Source organism: Amphiura filiformis, chromosome 17, assembly GCF_039555335.1.
Source record: "Amphiura filiformis chromosome 17, Afil_fr2py, whole genome shotgun sequence".
NCBI lineage: Eukaryota > Metazoa > Echinodermata > Ophiuroidea > Amphilepidida > Amphiuridae > Amphiura > Amphiura filiformis.
In genome coordinates, this window is record NC_092644.1 from 28880259 (window position 1) to 28894099 (window position 13841).

At 35.8% G+C, this 13841-nt stretch overlaps 1 protein-coding gene across 1 annotated transcript in view; it reads left to right on the plus strand.

Annotated features, from left to right (window-relative positions):
• Window positions 1-13841, plus strand: part of LOC140138235 (DENN domain-containing protein 5B-like) — a 99683-nt gene that overhangs the window by 40113 nt on the left and 45729 nt on the right.

Consider the following 13841-nt stretch of genomic DNA (forward strand, 5'->3'; position numbering starts at 1 on the left):
TCCGTCACTTGGGCAATACGCGGTTGCGAGATACATATTTGCTCAATTGATTGTCTGATTGATTGACAACACTGTTTATGATGTGGATGGATGGATGGGTGCTAGCGAGCACATGCGAAACATGCTCATCTATCATGGCACAGTTCTTTATCCCCAATTCATTGAATGACCTTTGAATGTATTGGGGACATAAACTCATATACCACACCTTGAGGTCAAAGTTTGAGCACTGATTGTTGAATGGAACTTCTTGAAGCAAGCCATTGTAGATGATATAATAATATTATTATGACCCATATAGTGGTAGCTATCCCAGCCAAGTATGCATGTCACACATCCGTACCCTAGCAGAGACCGTGATATAAGATTAGTCATTTACTACGAGCTAGAGATGCAAATACTGTGTGATAGATCATGATGATGTCATACATATCATCAAAACAATCTTAATTCCCAATCTTCTCTTCTCATCCTTTTCTACCCTTCTATTGATATTACACATGTTCTCTCTTATCTTGTGTGTTTTTGCATTTGCGAGGGGGGGGGGTAGGTTACTTCTACGATATGTGCCACACAAATGGGTTTTTTTACAAATCCCCAAAATAATGGGGTAGCTTTTTACCAAAAAATCCTCAGACATTTAACTAATTTGTTTTAAAAAAATTGCCCTATAAGTGCAAAATGATGCTGTTTGTAAAGTAAAAGTGACCCTTAGACCCCCCCCCCCTGGGTTATTCTCATTCTCATTGAAGTGTTTATTCTCACTTTCCTCACACTTATGTGTGTCTGTCTGTTTGGGTATGTATCTACCTTCTCTCTCTCCACTTTCTCTGTCTATATGTCTGTCCATCTCTGCCAGCTGTGCCCAGTTGTAGTGCCAATGTTGGGGGTGTATGATGGAATGCCTCTGTCAGAACTCTTTCCCCCAGACCCAACATTTAAAATTTCCATTTTTGTGGCAATTTTATGCTAAAATTGGTTGATTTTGCCCCTGAGGCCCTGAAATTCATTTTGTCCCACAATGCCCCCCACCAAATTCCTGGCACCACCACTGTCAGTGCCTGTCTGTTTCTCAAATGCGTAAACTATTATAGATTTGCTTTTCATAATTTCAGATTCTACATTTCATTAAAAGGTAATCCATTCCTGTCAATTCATCTCTTCCCTAACTCCATCCATCCTTTCTCTTCATCTCTTACCCTTCTGTTTTTCTCTTCATCTGATTTTACCCCACTACTAAGCTGAAATACTCTCATCTTCAATGGCACTGTTCTTTAACCCCTAATTAACTCTCATAACTGAAAATTTGACCTCAAAATGTTGAGTGTGTGTTTTTGTACCCCAAAACATAAAATACACATATCATATGCCGTGACAGATGAGCATTGTTGGAGATTCTAGTGTCATTTCTCTCTGCTTTTCTGATGTTTGTTTGTAAACCTGCTATCTTTTCATCCTCTGTGCTTTGTTGGCCTTTCTTGGTCTTTCCCCATTCATCTTCCCATGAGTCCTTCCTTTCTATTCGTCTTTTCAACTCTCATCTTGCTCCAAATTCATTCTCTGCTTTTGACTCTTGGGATTTCTCTCCGGTTGTCAAGCTTATAAGTCATTTCATGACAATAAAATGCATCCTCACAACCTTGTTGTCAGTCAGTCACCTTGTCGAACGAACGACCCAAAATATTGTTCCAGTCGTTGAGCGGCAGCAACCCGCTTGCATGCATAAATGTACGGTATAAAGTTCCACATGCATAATTTTGTATATAAATCCCCATCGCTTGGGGCCATTATATACAAAATGCTGCCAAAATGTTGCCCCACGACAGCACTTGAAAATGTATTGCCCCGTAGGTGCGTTTTGTACAAATTGCAGTGGGAGCGAACGACGACGGCCTAGACTTCTGGAGCCTAACCTTGTTCCGCAGGGGATTGCTCATTAGTCGTTGTCGTTTTGGTAACCAGCGCAATTTTGAGACCTGGTTCAGTGAGCTGTGAGTGCGTAACTTGTATCATATCATCTAATAATCTAATACCATAGATAGAAGATGATTGAGTTTGCTCCAACTAAGTGGTTGAGTTCAATTCATAGTGTGCAGGGTTCATGATTGTTGTATAGATTTGATATTGACATCAATGAACTAAACATGAGGGGATTTGTAATATTATAACAGGTGTTTGGTGATGTGGAAATTATGAAAAATGACGTTGCGGGATACTTCGTTTCTAGCACGCATAACAACGATTAGCTTTTTCCAATTTGTCTTGAAAAAGAGACATGAGTGAACTCTTAAATATTTTATCTTCAATTAATGCTATATAGAGCTAGTATGGTACTATTGGTTTCTGGTCAGCAAGTTCACCTAAACTAAAATCATTGAATGATTTTGAGTTATTATATAATAGTCTTTTAAGAAGTATTTATACAGGCCCAATCTTCAAAAGAAGTGACTGTTTGACTATTTTTGTGGTAAATGCTCGTAATTTTCTGCGAAAATAAAAATAATCTTCAAAGTAGGTCAGAAAAACAATGTAACTAAACACACAAAAAGATTGTTTACTTAATTCAATTTATAAAACAAAAGAGATGAAGGGATTCAGGACTGGATTTAGACATTATCCACCATAGCTTAGAAATAGGAAATGATACTTCAAATCAACGAAGAAGATACAAGTTTACGTCTAGGTAACTCTGTAGGGGTTTTATTTTTACACATCATTTATATAAAGGGGATTGAATGATTATTGTAAACAGATCTTTAAACCAGATCTTCCTGAGGGTTAACTATCTGCCTATCACAGTATTTATTACTTTGCAACTTGCGCAAATCGAGATAATGCGCTGTTCCATTTGAATTCCATACATCCCCTATGGATGACGTGACCTTAATCTCCCACACAGGGTGTGTGAATTTCAAATGAGGTTACCTGAATGGGTGACTCCCATTTGAAATCTACACCCCCTGTGTGGGAGATTAAGGTCATGTTTTTCATAGGGAGTGTGTGGATATACTGGAATAGCCAATGTGCTTGTTTTGTTACTTTGAAGGTAGATTTGTACAATGAGTACTAGCGGATATCAGATGTGGGTCTTTAACTTTTAAGAGCTGTGCACATTAGAAAACAGATTATGTTGTCATGTCATCTTCAAACAAATCTTTTACCATTAGGCGACGGAAAAAAAACCTGTTTTACGGGCCCGACTGATCCAGATTTTAGGTAACTTTGGGAGATTTTTTTTTACTTGCTAAAATCATGTGAAATCAGCCGTTTTGGGGCCAAAATTAATTGATTTTGACTGAAAATTTTTGAAAAAAATTCAGAATATTTTCAAAATATGTTTGCAAAAAAATCATCTAATTTTTGCCAAATTTTAAGCTTTTGGTTTTTTTAGCGAAAATAGTAAAGAAGAGAGTGTGATAGTCCTCTTCATCCACCCCTAAAACAGTTTTTTTAGTGGAAATAGTAAAGAAGAGAGTGTGATAGTCCTCTTCCCTGCCCTCTCACCTGTGAGGAAAATTTACACCTTGATGTTTTGGAGTACAAAGGTCAGGCCTCACACCCTCCAAGTCCTCTCCCCCACCCCCACCTCTGGAGGCACATCTCTATCTCCTATCAAAATGTTGCAGTTGTTGCTTCAAATTTTCTTGCAATAATAGTTTTCTTCAGCAAAAATAATATGAAGGAAAGAAAAGGTTATCTTGGATTGTTGCTAATGCTATAAAACAAATAGGTGAACATATGTTTTCAAACTTACGAGCGTAACTGCATTATTCTAATGATCATGATGATGTAGAGCACAATTGTACTGAAAGTTAAATCAATATCATTGCTGGGTAGGAAACCCCATTGACCATAAGATGGTTTATGGAAAAACCTGTTACTCATTTGGCAAAACAGGGAACATTACTAACTCAATTTTAAATTTTAAATTTTGAAACACACTTAACTAATAAAAAACAACATCTTTGACAAACAGTTCGGCAGGGTTTGTGTCCCCTGCATAATGACTATATCTTCAAATTTGGTGTTTTGTACTGTTCCCTGTTTTGCCAAATGAGTAACTCTAACAGTGACAACTTACATAGCAGGTTTTTCCTGCCCAGTGACGATGATCAGATATCTGTCACTATATCAAACCACATTTGTCACGTTGTTGTTTGCATCTTAATAATGTTTACTTTTTAATCCATGAAAGAAAAAAAAAGTCAGAAATTGTGTTTTTCGTTTCAAAAACAAGTATTGATCTAAGATCTTGGTAATAAAGTTCTCTTGTGCATGCAATAATGTCGAATTTGGAAACCATGCTCAATACGTATGCTAGCAGACAACGCTACATGTAGGCCAATGGACACTTCAAGAAAGAATTACTTGACCTATTTCATGAAATAGTGTCAGAGTTCTCTCTAATTAATGCCCCAGGGGCCGGTTGTCGCATTTACCAAAAGGGAGGCGTCAATTAAAGGTCTTTTTTACAATGATAATTCCCATTAAAAATTTGATTACATCGTCTAGCTGGCTGTCGTGTCAACTGGGAAGCTTAAAAACAAAAATTAATTCCAACAAATTAGGTCAACATGGTCAATAACAATGGACGCATATATATCGCGAAATTGGCCGTCGGATGCCGATACAAAAATTTGATTCAAAATACAGGTACTGTTACTACCTCTATGGTATTTTCAGCATTTATTGAATAGTTTGGTTGAAACAAAATTGAAGAAGGCATTTATTGGGGGGGGGGGGCTGAGAGAATATCGTATAGTGTGTCAAGTACTGCTTTTTAATCATTTCGTTGAGCAAATTACTTTTTATTAGGGAAATTTGTTGTGACATGTGAAACTGTATCATTTATCACAACTATTATATATGTGTAAATATCCACTTGAATGTTGCAGTTGTACAGCACTGGAACTATCCATAGCAATATGATATTTTATTTTATCGATAAAGCAAGCAGCATTGAGTGTATATTATTGAATTTCTGCATGTTTGGAAATGTTGCCAGAATGCTGCTATGAGCGATTGCCAATTTTGTGTAATATTAACCTATTGGCCTTTTCTCGGATTAATTTTAAAGCTTAAATTTCAATTTCATTTTTAATTCAAGCGTAACAATTTATACTTCAGCCTAGCTACCCTGGGATGCAAACCACTAAGGAGAAACAACAGAAAGGACTGTGGTACTGCTGCAGTGTGTAAAAGGAAATCAGCTAAGAAGTTTAGGAAGTTGAATATATTATTAACTCATTGCACCAAGGGCTTATGAATTACAATATTATAGGTTATAATTGCCGAATAATTTGCAGGTGAGCTGTCTGGGTTATTTGGAGAATATGAGCGAAAGATTCTGGGAAAGAGAGGGGGAGATTTTGGGAGAGGTAGGGGGGAGAATGAGAGGCAGAGAGGGGAAAAGAGGAAGGGGAGATGGGGGGAAGGATTGGCAGAAATAGTACAAAACAAAAAAAGATATGTAAGGCCACGCGTTTTGAACTCGCCACCCAAAAATGGTGGTGTTGTTACGCTTTTCCAAATCGAGACTCGTTCAAATTGTTATATCTCTGCTTAAACAAAAGGTATTGAAGTGTGTTTGGTGTCATGTTGTAGCTAAATGTGTGCCCTAAAAGACCTCCAAAGGAGAATTGTTTATCAGCTAAGATAGTGGAGTTAGAGTTGTTTGAGTTCAGAATGACCGAGGTGGGGGATGAGGCGGTGGCGGATGAGGCGGTGGCGGTATGTGCAAAGTCTATGGGAAATAAAGATTTTGTGTGTGCGCGTTGAATCGACTGATCATATCTTTGCATCCATATGGGCTACAGACATGGTTAAGAGCTCTTTTGAAAGATTATTTATTCTGCTAATTGTTTTTAATCATTTTGAACTCTTAATGATTGGTTTAGTCTATGAAATGCAAACTTTTATGTGCAAAACTACCTGTTTTCATATTAAACACTGTAGTAAGCAATGCGGATGTCTTAAAATCTAAAAGTTGCCGTCAATTTTTAATTACTTATCCTATCATAGTCAAAGTTTACATTTTCTGAGAGGAAATTTGATGAGGAATCTAAATATGGACGTACTTTTTTTGTATGGGCTAGGGGTAAAATGTTTCAGTTCAAAATATGTTGAATTGTAAAAAAATTTGAACATATTTTGGGACACCCTGTATTCGAGATTACCAAACAGCTGTGATTTTTTTCTTCCAAAATCAATGGGCTCCCCTAACCTCTAACCAAATCAATGTTGTTTACTTTCAGTTTATAACTGCAAGTTTAGTAATAAGCAATGCATTAAGTGACCCATTTTTATTTGGATTTTTTATTCCACCCTGTATAACTTCAAGGTCACCCTGTACAATGAGTTGAAATGTGTATATTTAAATTGCTTATGCCTTCAGCTTTCCAAAAATGTATACTTTTGCTAGTTTAGGGTTGATTGTTGTGGAGATATTCTAATTTGAAACTTGATTGGTGTAAAATTCATAATATTTTTGATGTAACGCTAAGGGTGGCGAGTTCAAAACACGTGGCCGTAAAGAGCACTGGGATATTGTCATAGGGGTACAGGGGGACACATGCTCCCAAATAATTACAAAATTTAAAAAATCCCATAGGAAAATTGCTGAAAAACGGTGCCGCCCCCCTAATCAGTGGCCGGTGCACCCAATCATGGTCAGTGCCCCCCTATTATGATGTCCCACGCTATGCCACTGGTAAAGAGTGCAAGAGAGATTGTGGGAATGTTTGTTTTAAAACGTTACTAGGGGTGGTTTAAGCTTTTCCTGCTACAAAAATTGCCTTTAGATGTGCTAATTTGTGCATTCAACAAAAAATAAAATGTCAAATGCAATAATTTTGGTGAAAATTTAATTGCATTTTACAAGTCATCCCAATATATTTTCTGCCACTTATCTAATATATGCCCTGACTATCATTGTAAAATGAGCAATAGGGAATGAGAAAATATACGAATCCGTTAAATTTATGGTAAAACTCATATTGGCTCCATGATTCATAAGATAGATGACTATAAAATGAATGAAAAACCTTAACATTTAGTGACTTTCATTAGACGAAGCTATTAAGTTACAGGCAAAGACAATAATTTATGAGCAATATCAAAATTGCAAAGTTCATAGAACTATATAATCGAAATTTAATAGTGTAAATTTGACATACGGAACCTCGATAAATGATTGCAATTAATTATTGCGCAGGTGTATTTGTACAAATGAAGAAATGGGCTATTCTAGTTGAAATCCATACACCCCCTATGGAAGACATGAACTGAACCTCCCATACAGGGGGTGTAGATTTCAAATGGGAGTCATCCATTCAGGTAACCCCATTTGAAATTCACACCCCCTGTGTGGAATATTTAGGTCATGACTTCAGGGGGTGTATGGATTTCAACTGGAATAGCTTAGTAAAGATGGAGGGGGGGGGGGTGGATTGTAAGCCTGTCAGACTAGCCCCCAACTCATAGAGATTAATTTCATATTGCAAATAATAGCGCATTGTTTTATAACAAATTACCCACTTAAACCCTGTGGTAATTTTTAACCTGCTATGTAGAACATCAACTACCATTGACAAAATCAATCCATCACCAGACTGGTATTAATTATGTGTGTATAGAGAAACAAAACGGTGTAGACAGGTAGGAATACATTAAAATAACGATCAATACCAACGCATTTTGAATAATTAATTAATACACTTCCTTAATGGGTTCCATTGTCACTTTTGTTTTGAATACTACACATACAATACAAAACTGTAGGTGTAATACAATAATCACGTACGCTTGACGCAAGCTTCCGTACACACAAGTACGTAGGATAGAATTTCAGGGGGACGGTTGAGTTCTGATGTATTGTTTGCAATGCATGAATGTAAGGGTGGATATTTAATGTGTGTTTTTAGGTGAGAGAAATAAGATTGCTCCGACATATGCATGTCTCGATGGGTTTCCGCGTGGGAATAATTCGATAGATGTTTGGGGAAGCAATTCGTCTTTGTACGCATTTGAGCAGGGCAGATGGCAATAATTCGGATGACAACGTCTTGGGACTTGTTCTCACAAAGACATGTAGTTACAGGCAAAATTGGTTGCTGTATTGGCTTATGTTAAATAAAGTTTTATTTTATTTTTTTGGTAAAAATGAAATTCTATAATGTTTAAAAAACAATGAGATAGATGAGTTCAATTTGCAGGCAGAGAGCTAGACTGGGAAGAGTATTACTTTCAGCAAATTAGTTTTATTTTACATAATCTATGAAAAATGAAAGATGTAGACTTGAAGTAAATGTACTTCTTTGAAATATTATTCATTTTGTGTGGGTCTCCAAGGGCCTAAATCAGCTTTCAGAGCAGGATTCTCTTGTATTGGCAGATATTCAAAATTTTATATTAGAAAACCAGCTCAACTTCCATGTTCAAATGTAGCGATCATTCACATGTCTATATTTGTACAGTATACTTGTACAACTTTGGGTTGGTAAACTGTTCTTTCTTTCTTATATATTCAGTTTCCTCTTGTAGCGAGCAATTGTTCCCTATTGTGTTTATTTGTTCTTGTGCAGGATGCGTATCCCCATTACCTACTTTATATTATACTGGGGAAACGATTAAGCATCAGTAATGATCTCCTTCACTTGTGTACTTGCGTAATATTTGTTTGTGTGTATTGTATACCACGACTGCTTACATGTATAGACTCGGTTTTAACCAATGTTCTTTCTTTCTTGTAAAAAGATGACCAAATTCAGGCCCGTATGTAGGGGGAGGGTGGGGGTGCAGGGCTGCGACGCACCCCTCAAAAAAAAAAAATGTGAAAAAGTATACAAAAAGTCCCAAAATTTCAGAATTTGCGAGCGTAGCGACAAAAAGGTCCACATTTTCACAAAAATCCACTTTTTGGGAAGAAAGTCCACTTTTCAAAAAATTGCCCCCCCCCCCCCTGGAAAAAAGTCCACTGAAATTAGATACATTTTCACTTTTAGGGCATAAAATGTCCAAGTGGAGGCAAACATTCAAAATATTGTCCTCCAAATTCACAAAGCCCCTTCCCTTGGAAAAAAATTGTGGTGCCACGGCAGGGGTTGAAAAATGTGCACTGACAGAAGAAGAGCATGTTTGAGATCCTATTGAAAAACTTGTCATCTTAGTAGAAAGTATGCCATCTTCCTTAAGTTATAGCTTATATCTTATGCTAACTCTAAATGAACTCGCTCCTCAATCAGACAGACAATCCATGTAATGCAATGATGACCTGTTTGTGGCTAGTGGATTTTTCGCTCCCAGCATAAGTTTGCTTGGCGCCCTGAAACGTAGATCCGCACCAAAATCCCTCTCTGCCCCTGAGGGAGCGTGCAATTTGCAAATTACACATATATTTCAGGCACCTTGTACTTTGGCTACCAAGTCATGAGGATACGTATAAAAAGGACACGGAGCTGTCACAGAGGTCAAATATCAGTATTGGATTGAGTTGATTAATAAACTCGGCACTCGTGGGCTGTATAATTTTTCATCTAGTATTTGTGCTGGTCAGTGCCCACTAAGCATTGTATAAAGATAGTCGTTTAGCGTAATTTGGGCAGTAGGGTGTACAGTGTTGTATGATGTGTAACGTAATATGGAGAGAAATTATTCAATTACTTATGTCAGTAAACATGCTGATGTCTAGTGTTCAGCGACATAGTGGGTTGCATTTCAGCAGGGTTGCAATTGGATATTTGAAATATATTTTGAAGAGATCAGAAATGTTTGTGTGTGTTACAAAATACCTTTGTATAGGAAAGTAAATCCATGGGTATACATGTATATGAGATGCGGGTATGATCTCAAATGCATTCTTACTATCGTGTATGTATGCTGATGGCATTGGGGAAACCGAGGATAACCACGGTTGTATGTGAAATTGTGAAGTGTATGATTATAGTTCAGGATTGAATAGATGTTATTACATAATACATATATTTTAGACAGTTATTGTATGATGACCATCAGTATTTATACTATCAACCAACGCCAACGCCATTTCATAGTTTATACCATCACATCTACGTTTATGCCTTGCAAATACGTTATGACCCTTCGCACCTTGGCCAGATGTATTATGTGTGTAGAGAAGAGACTGCTTCCAAGTACAACTAATTTAATTGCTAGGAAATTAATGAAAATATAAATTGTCACAGCAAATCTTGGTGTTTTGCTGACAAATGAGAATTTTGAAAAAGTTTAGAATTTTGGATGAGTGATAATAAATATCTGTCTTAAATTTGTGTTATGTGACAGATACCGATATTAATTATAATCATTTGTTGAAATATTTCACTTGCCGTACCGGCTCATGAAATGAAACAATGTATCTTTCACCTTGTGATTATTTTGCACTCATAGACCATTATGCACTTACAAAATATTCCCCTACTCTCTGGAACCAACACACACCCCCACCCACATGACTCCCAACAAGGAACCACCCTTTGAATAATAAATTGGATACCACAATGAAGTAAAGTGGTTGTCTTATTGTAACGACTCATTAACTCTAGCAACGATTTATTGCTCCAACACTGATGTCATCCGATGATGTCATACACCAAGTGGGATTTTCCTATTAATGAACGTATTTTTCATTAAGATGATTCAAAATAAGCATCAAAGAAGTGGTGGACATATACGCGTATGAGTGAGGGAAAAGGGCAATCTCTTTGTGGCAATCCCAGCGGCATTTTACAGTTTCTTGTTTATCAATTTGTGATGTAAATAATTCAGTACGTACATCAAAATACAGCTGTCGTAGAAGTAGAACATAAGAGTATTTAAGTTTTAGTCATGGATGTGGGCGGGTGTTAGGGAACTTGTGCATTTCACACACAGTATGTTGTCCAGTTTTGACATACATCGTAATGTGGCATGGTTTGAATTCTAAATGTCACACATTGCAATGTACGGGATATTTAATACTTTACTATTACTGGTGACATGCAGGCTTATTTGTAAAAGATATAAAAAAGTTTTTAAGGATACTGATATTTCCAACAGTGTGCATTATTGTATCAGTGAGAAATGCTACATCAATTTTTTGCGCTTCTGTGAGGCTGTCCGGGGGGGGGGGGGGTACTCAAGTTTGGTTTTGGTAGGGACGTGCGCTGAGAATTTGGAAGTAGACCCATAAATATACCAATTTTGCAAGAAATTTGGACCCATTGATATACCAAAAGTCAAAATTTTCGGCCGAATTTACCCAAAATTGTCTTAGTTTTTACAAATTTTCTCAAAATTTTGGGGAAATTTTGACAATTTTGGCTAGATTAACGAAAAATTGGGCTGTTTTCCGAAAAAATTGAGAACATTTTGAAAAAAGGACCCATTCATATACCAAAATAGGCTTTGAAAAGGGGTCATTGATATACCAGAAGGCTGAAAATGCTACCCATGTTTATGCACGTCCCGTATGGTCATTTGTACTGAGTACCCCTCCCCCCCGGGGGCTGTGCGAGCATTCCTGAACAAATTAGTATTGAAAGTTGTGTATTTTGAATGCTATTATATATTAGTGTAACAACAATAATTAATAAAACATTGCTGAATTGAAGCAACCACAAATATATAGAAAATGGAAGTTATATTATTGTTCTGTGACAAATTAAAATATTTTGTGAAAACTGGAAGATGTAATATTTTTTTTAATAACTCTTAATAAGATACAAATGAATAAATGAATTCAAGTATTAAATAAAACTTGAGAGCATATACAAATTATACATGTATTGTAGGGCCAAAATAAATTTGAATTCATATAAATATGAAGACTTAATGGGTATCAAATATTTTTATAAAGGAAAAGAATGCAATAAAACTAATTTTATTTATATAAGTCATAAATTTACACAATATTGCAACGTTATAAAAAGATTATGCAAGCAGTTCCCCACCCACTCTCTCTTTGTTCGTATTCTCTATACACTGTTACACCATAATGTATGCAACTATATATTTACATAATACAGTCCCTCAAATCACATATCAATATCAGTGCAGTATTTGCTCTCTGTTTGTGAAAGTTTTCCCAGATCCCCTTTTCTGAGAAAAGTAGGAAGTGAGTATAAAAGGTATAATATTGTTGACTTCCTTTTTGGACGCAATATCAGTGACCTCGAGGCTGCGTACCATTGATATGATATCTAGTTTGGTTTAAAATCCAAAAATGTCAGTGGTGTTTTTTACATCGATAGAAAAACAATGTTTTGTTAAGTGCTTCAGAAATAGAATATGAATTGATTTCAAAGAATGCAGAGTGAAAAAATGAAAGAAAGCACAAATCAAATTTATAAAAATCGCGAGAAGTACAGAAAATATTTTTTGGAAAACCGAAAGAGGTATGAGAAGAAAAAAAATTATCAGCTTTATCTGAAAATCTTTTATTCAAAAGTCAATTTGGAAGTAGGTCGGGAAGCTGGGTAAATTTTATGCCATGGAATATCAAAATGTGTATGTTATCACATTTCAGTATCACAAATAAAATTTTACCAGATCAGAAAATAACTTGCACTCAGTAAAAACATCACTCATAGAATCCTAAATAGAGCTAATGAATCGGATATTGAAACCATTCTTATAATAATAACATGAGATCAAGCTCAATAAGGCCAAAAAATATAAATTGTTTGGTTGCCCTTACAAGACAAAAATTTGGAGGGTCGGTAGATTGATCCTTTTTTTTCATGGGCTATTCCTACATTTTTCGTCCATTTTGAAAAGGCTAGTATTGACAAATGCTTGATCATTTTACAGTAAAGAAATTGTGCATTTTTGGACTGAATTTAAATGGAAATACTTGTTTTTAATCAAATATGCTTTTAATAAATAAAATGAGTGAATAATGAAATGAAATGTCCTTGATACTGTTCATAATTTCAGGTTTCTTCTAAAAAAAGTGATTAAAAAAAACAAAACACAAGATTTCTAATTTGTTCAGTCGGTCGATGAGGGCAACCAAACATTTTTTTTGTGCCTAATATAGTAACCAAGCACCTGTTCCAACTACATGTATTGAGTTTTTTTGTCCATGTTTTGTTAATTTTTTTTGCTTAACAAATTCTGCGTATAGAGTGAAAAAAGTTGTATTTTTATAGTATTTTTAGCAAGTTGAATAGCAGTTGTAATTGAATATGATAAACTACTACATGGCAGAATTACCAGAGCATATAGAAATCAACTGAGTATGGCTTCATTGTGTTTGCGCATCAATAGATCTGCTTTCGAGGATACTTGGAAAATAACGAGAGTAACGGAGAATAGACCAAGTGACTCAGAATTTATAAAAAATGATATATATTCTGATATGACGTCCTATTGCACTGTCATAGATTTTTATTAAAAGAGTCGTTTATTGACAGGGAAATGAGACAGGTATAACAAAAGATATAGCAGCGAGTGAGAGAGGGGAAAGAGAATGGAATTGTGAAGTTTATTCAGGAATGTTTTAAATTGATTGACTATGTCACAAATGTGACAAAATGTTGGAGGCACAATGCTAGGGGGGATTTATAATCGGAATACGCTACCTGTTTCTATTATTTGAATGGTTTTATTGAATTCATTGAAATAGAAAAGTCATGTCATTTCTGGTATTGGGTATTTTGAGGGATTTATGGTTTGAAGTATGCAACAGTCAAAGCTTATGTTTACTGGAAACATTTATTTTTTTCATCTCTGTAAATAAGTGACTGCGTAGAGTAGTAAACAAGTTGTTATCTGCTTTACTCATCAAATCGGCCAGAATAGGGTTGTGTTTATGTGTAGAGTTTTGTAATGGAGAGTTGCAAAAG